Below are 14,943 nucleotides of genomic sequence, written 5' to 3'. Positions count from 1 at the left end.
TCCGTAATGATAGGTACCAATTTCAACGGCGCCCTTGATTTGTCCCCTGGTTTGCCCACCCGCTGACAAGTGTCACATGTCCTCACGAAATGGTCTGCGTCCCGAAAACACCCTGGCCAATAGTACTCTTGCAAGAGACGGTCCTTAGTTTTCTTAACTCCTAGGTGTCCGGACCACGAACCCCCGTGTGACAAGCGCAACAGATCCTGACGATAGCATTGAGGCACGATCAGCTGATCGAACTCCACTCCTCGGCGGTCTAGATACTTCCGGTACAGGACTCCCCCTCTTTCCACAAAACGCGCAGTTTTCCTGGCGATACCTTCTTTGACATTGCAGCGCACGTTTTCCAGGCTGCCATCCTTTTTTTGCTCGGCTATCAAAGCCGTCCGGCTGACTTTTAGCAACCTATCAAGTCCGTCTGACGTAGGCGCGATGAGCAAATCAGTAGATAGCTCTTCTAACTTTCCCGCGTCGGGCGTTTCCTCTCCAGTATCTGGCGCCTTTAACGTTACAGACTCAAGTTTATTCAGTTCGGGTGTGCTCTGAATATCAGCTTGCTGCGCCTCTGACCCTTTTTCGTTGTTTGATAACGTTGGCCCCGCAACTACCGCCTTTGCAGCGAGCTCCTGAACCTTCGATCTGGTTAAGGCCTGAACACTAGCTTCACCAAACAAAAGCCCCTTCTCGCGCAGGAGGTGATCGGACCTGTTTGAAAATAGGTACGGGTACTGGGGTGGCAGCATAGATGACACTGCCGCCTCCGTCTCAAGCGCTCCGAAAGGTCCTTCAATAAGCACTTTTGCTACCGGCAGACACACGCTATGAGCTTCCACGGCTTGCTTGATCCACGCGCACTCGCCCGTGAACATATGGGGTTCTACGTAAGATGGGTGAACTACATCCATCGTAGCTGCGGAATCGCGAAGCACTCGGCACTCTTTCCCGTTCACGAGGAGGTCTCGCATGTAAGGCTCGAGAAGCTTCATGTTCTCGTCCGTGCTGCCTATTGAAAAAAACACAACTTTTGGTGTTGTTTCCGGACACTGCGCCGAAAAGTGACCCGGCTTCTGGCACGTATAACAAACGCCCGCTCGCCTCATCTCGAACCGCTTTCTGCGTTCGGCTTCGGCTGCCGTCTCTTTACGTTTGGTCGGATTGCTTTCACTCGCATCCTCACTACGCGTGTCCCCCTTAAATCTCATGGGCGTGAACCTTGGCCTCTCAGACTTGGAGCCAAATTCACCCTTTTGACCGTCCTTAGCTCCGCGAGCCCGACGCGTCACAAACTCCTCGGCTAGCTCAGCGGCTTTAGCCACCGTACAAACGTCTGGCCTATCCAAGACCCAGTATCGCACGTTCTCCGGTAACCGACTATAAAACTGTTCTAGCCCGAAACACTGCAGAACTTTATCGTGGTCACCAAACGCTTTCTCTTCTTTGAGCCACTCCTGCATGTTCGACATAAGCCTATACGCAAACTCTGTATATGACTCACTTCTGCCTTTCTCATTTTCCCGAAACTTCCGACGGAACGCCTCCGCAGACAGCCGGTACTTTTTTAGCAGACTCGATTTTACTTTGTCGAAATCCTCTGCTTCCTCTCTATCCAAGCGAGCGACTACGTCGGCCGCCTCGCCGGGTAACAAAGTGAGCAAGCGCTGTGGCCACGTTTCCCGAGAGAACCCCTGCTTCTCGCACGTTCGCTCAAAGTTAACCAGGAACAAACCAATGTCCTCTCCAAGCTTAAACGGCCGCATCAGGTCAGTCATTTTGAACAATACTCGTTCTCCTGCACCGTGTGCCTGACTTCCATTACGAGCGCGTTCCATTTCTACCTCAAGACGCTTCATTTCCAAAGCGTGTTGACGGTCACGCTCTTGTTGCTCTCGCTCTTTCTGTTCTTTAAGTTCGCGCTCTTCTTTTTCTTTCTGTTCTTTAAGTTCACGCTCTTGTCTTTTTGACCTCTCCTCAATAGTCTCAAGGCATTCCGACAGCTCGTCATCCTCAGCCTCTAACTCAAGAATAGCCTTTAGCAGTTCAGGTTTTCTTAGTTTGTCTGAGACATCCAGACCCAACTCTCTTGCAAGCTCCAACAATTTCGGTTTGCGCAACGACTTCAAATCCATGGCTGCTCTGAATGCTGCTTTCTCTACTGCTTACTATTGTCTTGCCGCAAACTAACCCGGCAGCAACGACAACCACAATTACCAGCTCTGTTTCTGACACTAACAAAAGCCTGGCAAAGCTCAGAAGAAGAAAGTCCCGCACTCACCAAACCTCGCAGGCAGGAATTCCGCGCAGTCGTTCCGCTGCAGGCAACCAGTCGTCACACAGGGCTCGTTGCACTGCTCCCGGATCGTCGTTGAGCTGCTCAGCATACTGTCAACTGCATCTCTTTGCTGCTGGCCTCCGTTGTCGCGATCTCACCGCTGGCAGACAGTTGTTTGAAGTCGTAGGCGATCTCACCGCTGCCAACCAGTTGTTTGGGATCGGACTGCTGGTACGATCTGTTGGGAACTCGGCGCTGACGCCCGTGGTTGTACCTGGGTCGCAAGCCCCAAGGGTAGCGTTGGCCTGGCGGCCTGGGGTACAACTGGAAGCATCCGAAGGTCCTGGCAAAGCATGAGTCGACTGGTAACAACGAAACAACTTGTTTATTTTAACATTGCAAAGAGTTGGCGGTCAGGTTTGACCGAAGTAGAGAGACGGGAGAGCACTTCACTCAACAGAAGAAATCGGAGCCCTCCTTTTGGCGTCCGGGGGCAGCTGTTTTTATACTCTCGCAGTTGAGGGCAAGAAGGAACCCCTCAAAAGACGAGCACGTGAATGTACAATGGGCTAATGGTGACGCACACTGTCGTAGCGATGCCGTAGCACCATGTCGAGCACGATCTCGTAGCACCCTGTCGTGGCGCTGCCGGTCGGACACAATGACTGTAATGAGAGGATGGTCCCTGCTTTGGCATCGCCTGTTTCGGGCACAATGACTGGAACGAGATCCCTGCTTTGGCATCGCCTGTTTCGGGCACAATGACTGGAATGAGATCCCTGCTTTGGCATCGCCTGTTTCGGGCACAATGACTGGAATGCGAGGATGATCCCTAGGCGGTCGCATCGCCGCAGTCGCGCCTGGAAACACCTGGCGATGAGTGTTGCGGCGACGACGATCGGGCCAAAATGTCTGCCGCCCCGCCGCAGTCGCGCCGGCAAAACCACGTGTCGCAGGCGAAACGCAACAACACACACACACACACACACACACACACACACACACTTGTAGTAGCATGTTCTCAAATGACGCGTTCTCTAATAGTCATCGCTTCTTGTGGCCATCGTTTATGGCGGAAGCCGGGACTTTTGATGTCTTCGCACAATGCTTCTTACCCAGTTTTCTTTTGTTAAGTTTAATACCCAGTTGACTTGGAAGCTTTGAAAGCGAAAGCGCATTTTCTTTTTTTCTGTCGAGCTCCTTTAACTACATATATACCTATAATGGTGTTTTGGGCACTCCATATGCGCCCGTGAAAAGCGGCTTGCGCAAACTACAGGCTGCCGCCTTCAAGCGCCAGAAGAGAGATAAACACGGAGAGAGAATGAGAGATGTTCGTAGAGATAGATTAATAATGCGCAAGTGCTCTTACAAGAGAATTCTTGCTAGTTAGCGTAGGTTGTGATATCACTATGCTTCACGTAAATTGAGAAGACCAAGGTTTTCTTTCTGTAGAGCGCTGTAGCTGCAGTGGCTGTCGCGCTTAGCTCGACTGCCGAGCTTGTCGGCGTTGAATTACGCCCCTCTTTCTAGCACCCTGCATCATTCGTTTTTTGATTTATTCGAGACAGACCATCTGGAATTGTATTGCTCTTCCTCCGTACCCCTCAGATCGGTGCGCTCATCTATCATGAACGAGCTCGTATTAAGACCTGTCCTTTGATCTTAGCTCACGGGCGGTTACCGCGACGGAGTGCCAACAAGAGACCAATGCTCCGAGAGCCCTCCATTCCGAGACGGTAACAGCTTAGCCTGCGTCGTTTTCCCGCACTCACGTATAACCGCTAAAGGAAACGGTGCCAAAATGAGGACGTGCGGAATAAGTTCATCCGCCTACTGCGGCGTGCCGATCCGCCCTGCCCCTCCCACACACCGCTCCGATACTTGCTCGATTCGCCCCCATCTTCATTCCGTTTGCTTTTTCCCTGTACGTGATTAGGAGATTCCCGTTTCCGCATCGCCGTTAGAAGTTTCAGTTCGAATATATATTTTTAAGGAGGCACCATCCGGTGGTAGGCTCTAATATTCCTTGTATTTCCTTTTATCTCTCTATCTCACCCGCCGCCTGACGTGTCTGCGTGCTTAGAGTAAGATTCCTTGCCTGTTGTGCGCATATGCGTGCGGTGCATGGCTGCGAATCAGCCCCCTTTCTTTTCTTTGTTTTGTTTCTCTCACTGCGTTTGCTTACGACCTGCACGCATCGTCGACGCAGCCTGCCGTATACGCTTCGGTTCCAAGTTCTCGACTTTCGCCTCTTCGTCAGCCCGCTTTTCGGCATTGTTGCTTTTCCTGTTTCTGTAGTGATTTCTCGCTTTCCCGCTGCTTTTACCGAACCTTAAGCTTTCCTGTTGCTCTGAAGTCGTCGTCGCCGCCGCATTTCCAGAAGCGCAGGGGAACGTCCGCCAAGAATAACACCAGCTACGAAAAATAATATATACCCAGGGATGTAGAAGAACAAATAAATGGAGGTGCATGTATGCGCTTTCCCCCGACGACCTTCTCTTTTCGAGATGCGCTATGAATTTTTAAGATGTGCCTCCTCAAAGAAATGTATTCGTGTGCGAGCTGCGCTGCCTCGGCGTTCCGACAGGTTCGCTTATCAGAGGCGCCGCTGTCTGAGATGGGCCGGATGCCCATATAGTCGCAAATCCGGCCGTAATACCGGTTGCGCGCCTCATTCCCGACCGAGTACGGAGAAAACGTGCTCAGAAAGCTTCCTCTGTGACTGTCTATGCGACGCCGTTCGTTTTTCCCCCTCCCTCTTCATCCTGGGGCAGGACGTTAACACTCTGTGTTCATGTCTGCCCTGACACTCTGCATGTTCTTTATTTGAAACTGAATCATTTGCTTTTCAGAAACATTTGCGTGGAGTGGGTCCAGGGCTGCTGTTGCTGTTTCAAGCGGAAGTATCTTGTGCGATAGTTCGAGAGGCCACATTGAGTCGATACTGAGAAGTGTGTAGTGTGGTGGTGCGCAGGCCCAGCTTGCCAGTTAATGTAAACCAGAAACGAAGTTTCACGTCACAATCTCTGTTATATATATATATATATATATATATATATATATATATATATATATATATATATATATATATATATATATATATATATATATATATACGCACACCATTTGTATAGAGCAGTTGCAGTGTCGTGGTCTGCGTGCTATGGCCTTGTATGCTCACGCTCATTTTCACATCGGTCACCTTTACGCGGCCGTGATTGTAGGCAGCGGATCCGCGGAGCTTGATGGTGCCATTTTGTGCCAACAGAAAAGGAAGACTTTCAGGAATGCCTTTGATTTATTGCGTATGATCCACGTGCGGCATGCCACATGCGCGTGCTGTTTCGTTTTCAGACGGCTGATTACGAACATTTCCGGGCTTTGTTTTGTTTTTCACCATAGAAGCGTCGCTGCCTCCTTTTTGGATTTTTAAACCACGAGGGTGAAACACTCCTTTCTTAAAGAAAAACGGTAATGATGTAGCAGTGGCGGTGTTTTCTGAAAATGCAAATAATATCTGTTATCGAGTAAGGTTTCACAGAAGCCAGCAGTTATTTACCCTACAAGCGCTCCTCGGTGATATGGTATCACTTTGCTGTTGTTTGACTGTCATATATAATAAGCTAGACGTAGAAGAAAGCACGTCTAGATTCTGCAAGTTGGCCTTTGTAATGGCTTCTAGTATCTGAATGAGAACCCAAGTTAGGCTGGTGCTTCTTGCAGGTTTCTTTCTTTCTTTCTTTCTTTCTTTCTTTCCTTCTTTCTTTCTTAACTATGTCTGGATCAATTCACCTAAGTTCATTTGTGTAAGTCGCCGCAGGGGTTTGTTTCTGCGGTGAAACTGTATCTTTTGGCAAATATACTGTTTTTCACTCTCGGTGACAGTTAAAAAAAGATTAAGGAATTTTACGTGCCAAAACCAGTTTCTGATTATGAGGCATGCCGTAGTAAAGGACTCCGGAAATTTTGATCACCTGGGGTTTTATAACGTGCACCTAAATCTAGCGGTGACAGTTACTGGCGAGTACATTTCATGCATCCTAGGCGATACGTTTGCCCTTTTCTTAACGCCTAAGGTACTTCGAGTGCGGAGAAATAGACCGTTCATTACGCCCTCCAGTGAAGCGACGCGTAAATGCGTTTGAAATAGTGCCACCGTTGCTCGCTCCTTCTTCCCGAGCGGAGCTGGGCTCCTTGGCCGAATTTTGCACCGACTAATGCGTATGCGCGATCGCTCCATTTCCTTCGTTTCGGGCGTCGTGCGCTCATTGATCGGCGGTGGGTCCTCTCTTTGATTGCGCGGCTTCCGGTGGTGCTGGGGCGGGGTGGGCGGGGGCTGCGCTCGTTTGGCTGCGGTGCCACTGCCGATGGTGACGTGAGCTCGCTGGTGGCTACGCTACGCCCGCTGCATCGCAGTTCGATTATCTCGAAACGAAAACTGCTGGAACAAGAGGAGAGTGCGCGGGGATGACGTTGCAGTCCCTTCGCCGTGGGCGCTGAAGCTTTGTTATTTCTAAGAGCTTCTTCTTGGCTTGACATTTTGCTCACTTGAGTAACGGTGGAAGTCAGAAGTTTAGACCGAACGTTAAAAAAAAACAACGCATATTCAACACTACGGCTTCGACTTTCGATATAAGCCTCATAGTCGTTGCGATGTTTAACCGGTGCAAATCTCGACGCGCCATCTGTGAAAGCGTGGTTATTATTGTAATATTTTTGTTACACCTGCATTGTCCTTTCGTCTAACTTATGTTTAAATATTTTAGTGCCGCATTTTACATACGAACTCGCGCCCAAACACAAGTGGAAGTTTTACGTTAGGACGCTGCAGAGCATTAAGAAGAACATCTGACGGCGAAGTTTTTGAAATGATGCCGTTGTGCTAGTAGAAGCTTTTTACGACCACAATCTAGCGCAGTGGCAGCGTCTGGTGACAGCGAGGCAGCAGCCTCCCCCCGGGACGCAGGCAGCCACGCACTGCGGCATCAACCTGTCTGGTACGCTCCAAACCGACGTGATCCAACCCTGTACCGCGTCGCGAATCGCTTAAATGGCGCAAGCTTTTTTACGGCCTGTAATAAAGTTACCGTTTTTAAAGTTAGAGAAATTTATTACAAGTTTTGAAATTACTGTATTTCTCCTCTCGCTCTCTCCATCCATGCTATCTAATTGTGACACGGGGCCTTTGTAAACCCAACATGATCTCTCTCTCTCTCTCTCTCTCTCTCTCTCTCTCTCTCTCTCTCTCTCTCTCTCTCTCTCTCTCTCTCTCTCTCTCTCTCTCTCATGCTTACCTTAACCGCAAAATTTTCACGTGTCACCGATGAGTGAAAGTGTTGTGAGCTGTCTCTCAGTGACCGTTTTCGTCCAACAGAAATTATACTGATATTGCTCTATAAATATACACGTACTATGTCTTTATTCGTCCTCGTTCAAACGGTTTGCGTGTTAGCATCACTCTACCTAGCATGACACTGTGGAGAGTTCAGTAGTTGGTAATTATGTGCCATGCGATATTTCTATTTATAGGTTGCATATGCCTTCACTGTGGGCGTCATATACCAGTATCATACTTTTTAAAGTTCCTATTTCTTTTTTTACACAGATTGTTGTCCTGTGTAAAATTGTGTTCGCACAATTCCTTGTCGGAGCACTAAGCTTCCGTTAGTTGGCTTCTCCCTATGCGCTGCTGTCGGGGCCAGAGCACGCTTTAGAGGGCATGGCACGTATCTGCTTTTTCTTATTGAGCTCGCATTACCAGCCGTTTTATCGTCTTTTATGTGTTGTTTCTTGTAGCTCTTAGTTGTGCTTCAACAATCCTTGGACTCCTGTGCATTTCTGATGTCCGCAGTGTTTGTAAGCGCTCCCTATAAGCTCACAATTCCTGCTGCAATCGATACGTGCACGTAAGTGCTGCTCATGCGTGCCGGGTTATGGCGTATCCTGCGTGGTCCTAGATTTCTTTTTTTTTTTAATCGTGCTGAATGGACCATACAGCGTGACACTCCTTCTTTCCATTTTTTTTCTGTCGCTTGCCTCTCACCTAGCAGAAACCAAATAATACAGTAAAGAGAAATGCGGCGCCTGCTCTTTATTTTATTTTATTTATTTTTTCTGGTGCTTTGTGAATTTGGACATGTTCGCCCACAAGTGAATCTGTTTAATGACAAATATCGTCTATAGGTCACTAATTGGACGGCACCGTTCTTTTCGTGTGCGTTCTGTGTAAGACCCCCTTTGTAGGCTGTGGTGAGCTATAACGCACTCGTGCCCAAAATCGTGTTGTCTGTCCATTTGACGCGTCGCCTCAAAGCCAGACACTTCTGCTTGTAAGCAGAGTTTTAATGTGAATTAGTTCGCGATAAGGCTTGGTCTCATTGAAGGACCATGTTTGAATTTTTCGCGCCTCTTTCAGGGCTTCGAACAGCTTTTCGTTTGTGAATGTGGTTGCTATCCTTCTAGCTAGGTATTTCTTCACGCGCGAGGATGTTTCTTGTTTTTAATGCTAATACACCTTATCTAATCAAAATATGCCGGGTAATGTAATAAACATTCGTACTAGCGCCTATCTTGGCTTCTGACAAGGAATTGCTAGTTTCATTGACAGGAAGCCAGTGGACGAGGTTCAGTCATATATTGACTGTGTTTTTGTAGAGTGGGTCTCAAAACACATGTTCATGCTTTTTCTCGCCGCATCTTTACGTTATCTTTAATTAGTTCGGCGTTTAAAGAAAAGCTGTTTTTCTATTCAGCAGCTGCTAATGATTCTTTTTTTCTCTTATCCAGTGCGTTCAAACCTGTGACCCATTAACATCGAAATACTGCTCATTTTACTTTTCCTGATTTTTATTCAACTCTCTACACTGTAATAGCCTGCCCGTTCAACGCCCAAATAACAAGAATGGGCCCCATCCGAAATTTCATGTCCTGTAAAGAGTTTTATTAGTGTGATCGTGCTCGGTTTCTGCGAATAGTTCAAGTAAGGGTAGAATGAACATGTAGCTCCTTTAAGCTTATTTAGTACTTCTTCTGTTTTGTTTAATGTTCGCAGTTGAATTTCGTTTATTTTCTTTGATACGTTCTCGAGTTCTTTTTTGTACGTGTGTGCGGGGGTGACCGGGCATGGGGTCACAACTTTTTTGCTTGGCACTGTGCCTAAACTTAACGTGCGGTGACTCTCGGTTCGCCTTCTGTTCTTTTAGTTTCACATTGTTCCGTCTGGCGTGCATTCGACCGACCGTTCTCGAACTGCAATAGGAAGCTTCTTTCTCCAGACGGTACAAAGACGGCGAACGCATGACGTGCTCCCTGTATGCCTTAGCGGCGTTTCTTTTCATCTGACTTGTTTAGCGGCATTTATTATTCTCGGTTGAGTGAGCCGCAGAATCGCACTGGGTCGCTAATAGCGTCCCGCTTGGAAATGCTCAGAAAAAAGAACGAAAAAGAAAAAGAACGAATGAAAAGGAGGACGAATAGTTCCGAAACATGCAGGAAAATTGAGGCAGTGTTTCTTTGCGCTCATTTTTCTTGGAACTGTCTGGTCGTTCTCAGCGTTGTTGTCTGGCCATTAGTCCTTTCGTTTTTAATGCTGTTTTTACGGCGACGCTCATTTACTATCCCCCAAGCATAAGTGGTTGTTGTTGCAAACAGAAATTGCGTAAGTGCGCTCATTTGTTGCGCTTGACAGACCACAAGATGACAGAATCATTCGCTTCACAGTGTATATCCTGCATGTCGGATTCTTCGCATAGTTCTTTCTACATTTTTCGTGGAGCATCATGAGGCTTGTGATCTCTAATGTGACGGGCATTCGTTGTACGTTTTCGAGTAGGCTTTTTCATTTCGTGCGTTGCGGCCGAAATGTGGCTTCCCTTGTGCGCATTTACTACTCACATTCGCAGCCGTGTGCAAAACAGTAATGTGCCTCCCCTCTCCTTTTTTTACATTTTCTCGCCTCTCGAACGGCGCTTCTATTACAACTCACAGCTCTGTTTTTTATGTTTACTAAATGATTCTCTGAAACAGAACGACTACAGTTTGCAGTAATGCTGTCGTCGAAATAAACCAGGAAATGCAATACAAGGGAACGCGAGTGCGAATCGGCAGCTGTGTTGTTTTGCATATGGCATACCTTTCCTTTCACTTGTTAAACCGTGGCGCCGATCGGTAGCTGTCGTTAGTAAGACAGTCAAGATAGTCGCGCCGTGTAATATTAGTCATACCCAACGCCCTGGAGATTGAGTGAGTGCTCCCAGTAAACTAGACGAATGTTTGTTTCATTGTTAAAACTTATGACTAAACAATCGTAATCGCCTGAGTAACGAGCTTCTCATTTAATCATTATCCTCACAAAGCTTACCATTAACGCAGAAACGAGCTGATTTCTCTTTTTTTTTGTGTGCTTCTGGATATTACGCTTAAATTTTACATTCCTTCCACGTTTCTAGTAGGTCTTCTTGCTTCGAGCATCCACAAAGTGTGCTGCGTAGAGCGCTTGATGTTCTTTTTTCTCTTTTCCCATTTATTTCATTCAATTTTTCTGGAGGATTGTGCGGCTGTGCGTTTTTCTTTTCTTCTTTTCTTGGAAGCAGAGGCAAGTATTTCCTACAACTTTGCGAATTTGCTACGTAGCCTCGCCCTGCGCCTACGCTATCTTTGGAAGCCCGATTTCTGATTCCTACCTTTATTTAATCTCGCACAGTGAGGAAGTTTATTGAGAGATGGTACTACAGTGAATAGCGTGTTGGTTGTTCGTCTCAGCTCAGCTTTCTGCATCAGCGTCAACCTAAAGCGCAGCGAACTTCTTCCTCGCGCACCTGTTATTTCCCGATGGGACGATCTTCTCCTACTAAAAATACGAAGTTGATTCTCTCACGTTTCTCGCTTACCCAGCCGCTTCCTCCTCTTCACCTCATTGTAGGCGCTCAAGGGACGCCATTACGCTCCTGCGGCAGCCCAGATTACACTGTCGCAATGACGACCAAGGGGGCGAGGGGGTGAATCGCTGCTTGAAACAGCGAGCCGTGAAAGAGCTGACGGAAAGGCATGTCTTGGCAGGCGAACGAGGCTAATCACCGATTATGGGACTGCGACGACGAATCTCCGGTACCTCCTGCTTCTCGTGCCGCGGCTTCTGCTTTTGCAAACGCCGGCAATCCAGGGCTTGACAGTGCCTCCTCCTCCTCCGTCGTCCTCGGCGGACGGCCCTTCGGTGGCCGCAAGAGGCCCGGATGCCTGCCTTGTGTAACCTCGGCGGCTGGCTGGCGGTCTGCCCGCTCCGAAGATGAGACCGCCCCTCAAGTGGGGGCTGCTCTCCCCCCCCCCCTCATTGACCCTCCACTTTTCTGCTGCTCAGGCTGTGAGGGCAGATATAAAGCAAATAAATAAAAAGGAAAGGAACGTCGGGAGGGAGGATCACAACTGGAGCCCGCCGAGGGATCATCGCACCGTCACGTATACTACCATATAACCCGTTCGTTCCCGCGGCTTTATGGGGCCGAATCAGCGCCAAAGGACCCTGTTGATCGTCGCTTCTTAAACCCTTTCGTTTCAGTTCGCTTCTCTCTCGTGTACTTCCCATAATTTCTTGTTTTCATTTTTTTTCTGCTGCGGGGTGCGTGGCCGTTAATTTTCTGCTGCTCTTTTCTTGTCGTCGAGCTTTCCATTTCTTTTTTTAGCAGACGTGGTCTCTTGAAGAGCTAGGGAACTTTGATGTAACGTTCGTACTAAGCGAAATGGGACTTATAGCGTGATATGCGCTTTTGATTGCGCATACATCTCGTGAAAGCTGCGTTGGCACTCATGAGTGTGCTGCCATGCTCCGATCGCCGTCAATTTCACGCTACACGCGCTCATTCTACTAGTGTTTAGAGCAGGTGCTTTCTTTTTAAATATTGACCGTACTTACCTTCACAGTTTAAGCTAAACGGGATGCGAGCACGCATCATCTTGTGTAAACAGATTAAATTATGACTGGCGTTTAGAGGTTCCTTGAAAGCGTAAAAAAATGAGAATATGACCTGGCTGCTCCTTTAGCTAGATATAGTTTTCCTCCTTGACAGAACAGGGAAACTCATTGACCTTTGTTAGGGATGGCCGGACGCCAAGGGCGATACGTCATCCCCTTGCCCTCTCATGATCGTGGCACCGTGGGTGCTACGTCATCCCCTTACCCTCTCATGGTCGTGGCACCGTGGGTGATACGTCATCCCCTTCCCCTCTCATGGTCGTGGCACCGTGGGTGCTACGTCATCCTCTTACCCTCTTCTGGCCGGACCCCACGGCGCCGGAGAGGTCATTCATCCGACCTTCTCTCCGGATTCGTCGAAAAGAGGATCGACTTCTCCTACCCGTGCTCGGTATTGCAGGAGGAGGGGCCCTCTCTCGGTGCCTGTCACGTGTCATCGACGGAAGCAAGATCCCGCCCACACTTGTAGAGAGCCTATTTAAGGGGCTCCGAAATGTACTTGTGAGAGTGACTTCATACTTCATGCTCTTCTTATTTTCTTTCAACTACCTTTGAATAAACAGTGCAAGTTTTGCACTAGCAAATCGTCTCGCCCCTGCTTGGTCGCCATGATCTACCGGATTCCTGCAGCCCGCCGACAACGCCACGCTACCCAATAAGTAATGTCGGTCGAGCTTCGATAGGCAGGCGCCGCTACTTCTCGGCAGCAGTACGGTACGCTACCCTGGAGCACGCAACACCTTTTAATTTACTTCAGCTAACTTTACAAGATCGCTTCGCGCCAATGCGTAGGCAGGATGCGTCCTTCCGCGCGAAGTCTGGTTTATGTATTATAAATAAATTTTAGAGCACATATACTTTCTCGCCTCTTGTTTTGCGTTTCGTTGCTCAGCAGCAACAGTTTTTTCGAAACAGTTAATCTTCCTCTTGCTTTGTTGCGAACAAGTTGGGCGAAAATGAATGATTGTCCCCCTGGAAGGTAAACAACTGAGAGTCGGCGCTCCGTCTTATTGTTTCTTCATTTCGACTTCGTCTTCGTCCTTACTTTTAAACTGTTCAGATAACAGGCGCAATTATTATAATGGTGCCTGCACGGGCATGGATTGAAACCATTTTTATCATTAAGTTGAGGCCACGTGGACAACTATCGATGATATGGCGCGCGTTTCAACAACGGCTTGCCGAAATCGATAATCGACATGATGATTTGTTGATCAATGCTGCTGTGACAATATTTAGCTGCTTCCAAAAGGTGCAAACGCGCAGTGTTTGCATTGATTATATCAAGGTTTGTAGATTACTCGACACCTTTCTACGGCCGTGTTCTTTCTGATGGCGTTGTTGTCAGCAGTTTCAGCGACTGATCGACATTCCAGCTCTCCGATTGTTCTTCCACTGTTCTGTAGACTTGAAATTGAACCGGCCTGATTATTTCACATTTGCCTTTTCTCAAGGAAAAGTTTCTATGTGGCGTGCTGTGCGCAGCGGCCCGACTCAACCGGATTTCGGTGCAGGATTCCAGGAGTTTTAAGCCCTGAAACATCATTTCTTGTGCAATAGCCGTTGGCTTTTCGCCAAAGCAGCCGAGTTTTCATTGCCGCTGTTCTTTTTTTCTTTTCTTTTTTTCGCTTGGTCTTGCACGTTGTGAAAGCAAACTTCGGCTGCGTTTTGCAGTACCCCATCGTCGATTTCTGTTCGCTATGGGATGCTATTGACTGCGATCGCCGAACTTCTGAACCATGTTTTCTCTCTCAAACTTGGAACGACAGCGGACAGTGAGCTTGTGTAAAAGTGTCGTTCAGGAGTAAAGGAGGCCGCTTCTGAAGGCCGTTGACGCAATACGCGCGCCGGCGGCCTAGACGCGGGTCGCTTCAAGACGTGACGCGGTGCGCTAGGACTCTGTTTACGGTAGCTGCGTTTCTGCGCTTCTTATTACGGCGCACGAGGAATACCTGAAGAGCCGTGTGTACAGAATACTATCCCCGCAGACCCTGACGCAACCGCGCGTGGAAGGGGACAGCTACGCTATCGTGCTTGCGCAACTCTTGGCGATGATCGGACCATCTTCGTCAATTGATAGAGGCTTGCTTTATCTTCCTCTCGCCCGCTGGGCAACTTCCTGACCGTGGACTTTGTGAGGAATCCTTTTATGTAGTCGTGCTGTCCTCGGTTTCTCTTTCTTTTGGTCCATTCTTGGCTTGTCTCGTTTTGCAAACGCGACTTACGGAATCCACTAACTCGTCTCTTTCTTTTCAGCTCCCCCTGATTCGCTTTATGTGGTCGAGTTGGCTTATGTCCTGTTCGTCGTATCATGTCTCTTTCCCCTTTGAGTTTCTTTATTTCTTTCTCTTTTATTTTACGCCATCTGGTCACCGTTGTCCGCGCTAAGCTTTTTCTCCTGGCGGCATCGTTTGCTTGTTTCATATCGCAGGGCATACGACCTGGTAGCAGCCCGTATCTGTTTGTGTATCTCAAATTCTCCTTCGATCTTCCTGTTGAACAGGCACATATGATGTAATATGATCTTGCGTGGCTCCACGATCGTCTTTGCTTGGGCCTAATTGCTTTTTGCCGCGTCGGAACACATTTGTAGGAAAGCTGTGTTCGAAACTCACAAACTCTTCGAGGACACGATACATTTGTTTCTTGGACTGTCCAGTGCGATGGGAAACGTGCCTTCTAAGACTTTCGAGTGCTTGTT

At 48.2% G+C, this 14,943-nt stretch overlaps 1 protein-coding gene across 5 annotated transcripts in view; it reads left to right on the top strand.

The window, feature by feature from the left end:
* Positions 1-14,943, top strand: part of unc-13 — a 415,821-nt gene that overhangs the window by 275,295 nt on the left and 125,583 nt on the right. The gene's annotated exons all lie outside the window — the stretch shown is intronic.

The sequence above is a fragment of the Dermacentor variabilis genome, chromosome 2, assembly GCF_050947875.1.
Source record: "Dermacentor variabilis isolate Ectoservices chromosome 2, ASM5094787v1, whole genome shotgun sequence".
NCBI lineage: Eukaryota > Metazoa > Arthropoda > Arachnida > Ixodida > Ixodidae > Dermacentor > Dermacentor variabilis.
This window is presented reverse-complemented; position numbering and strand designations above follow the sequence as displayed.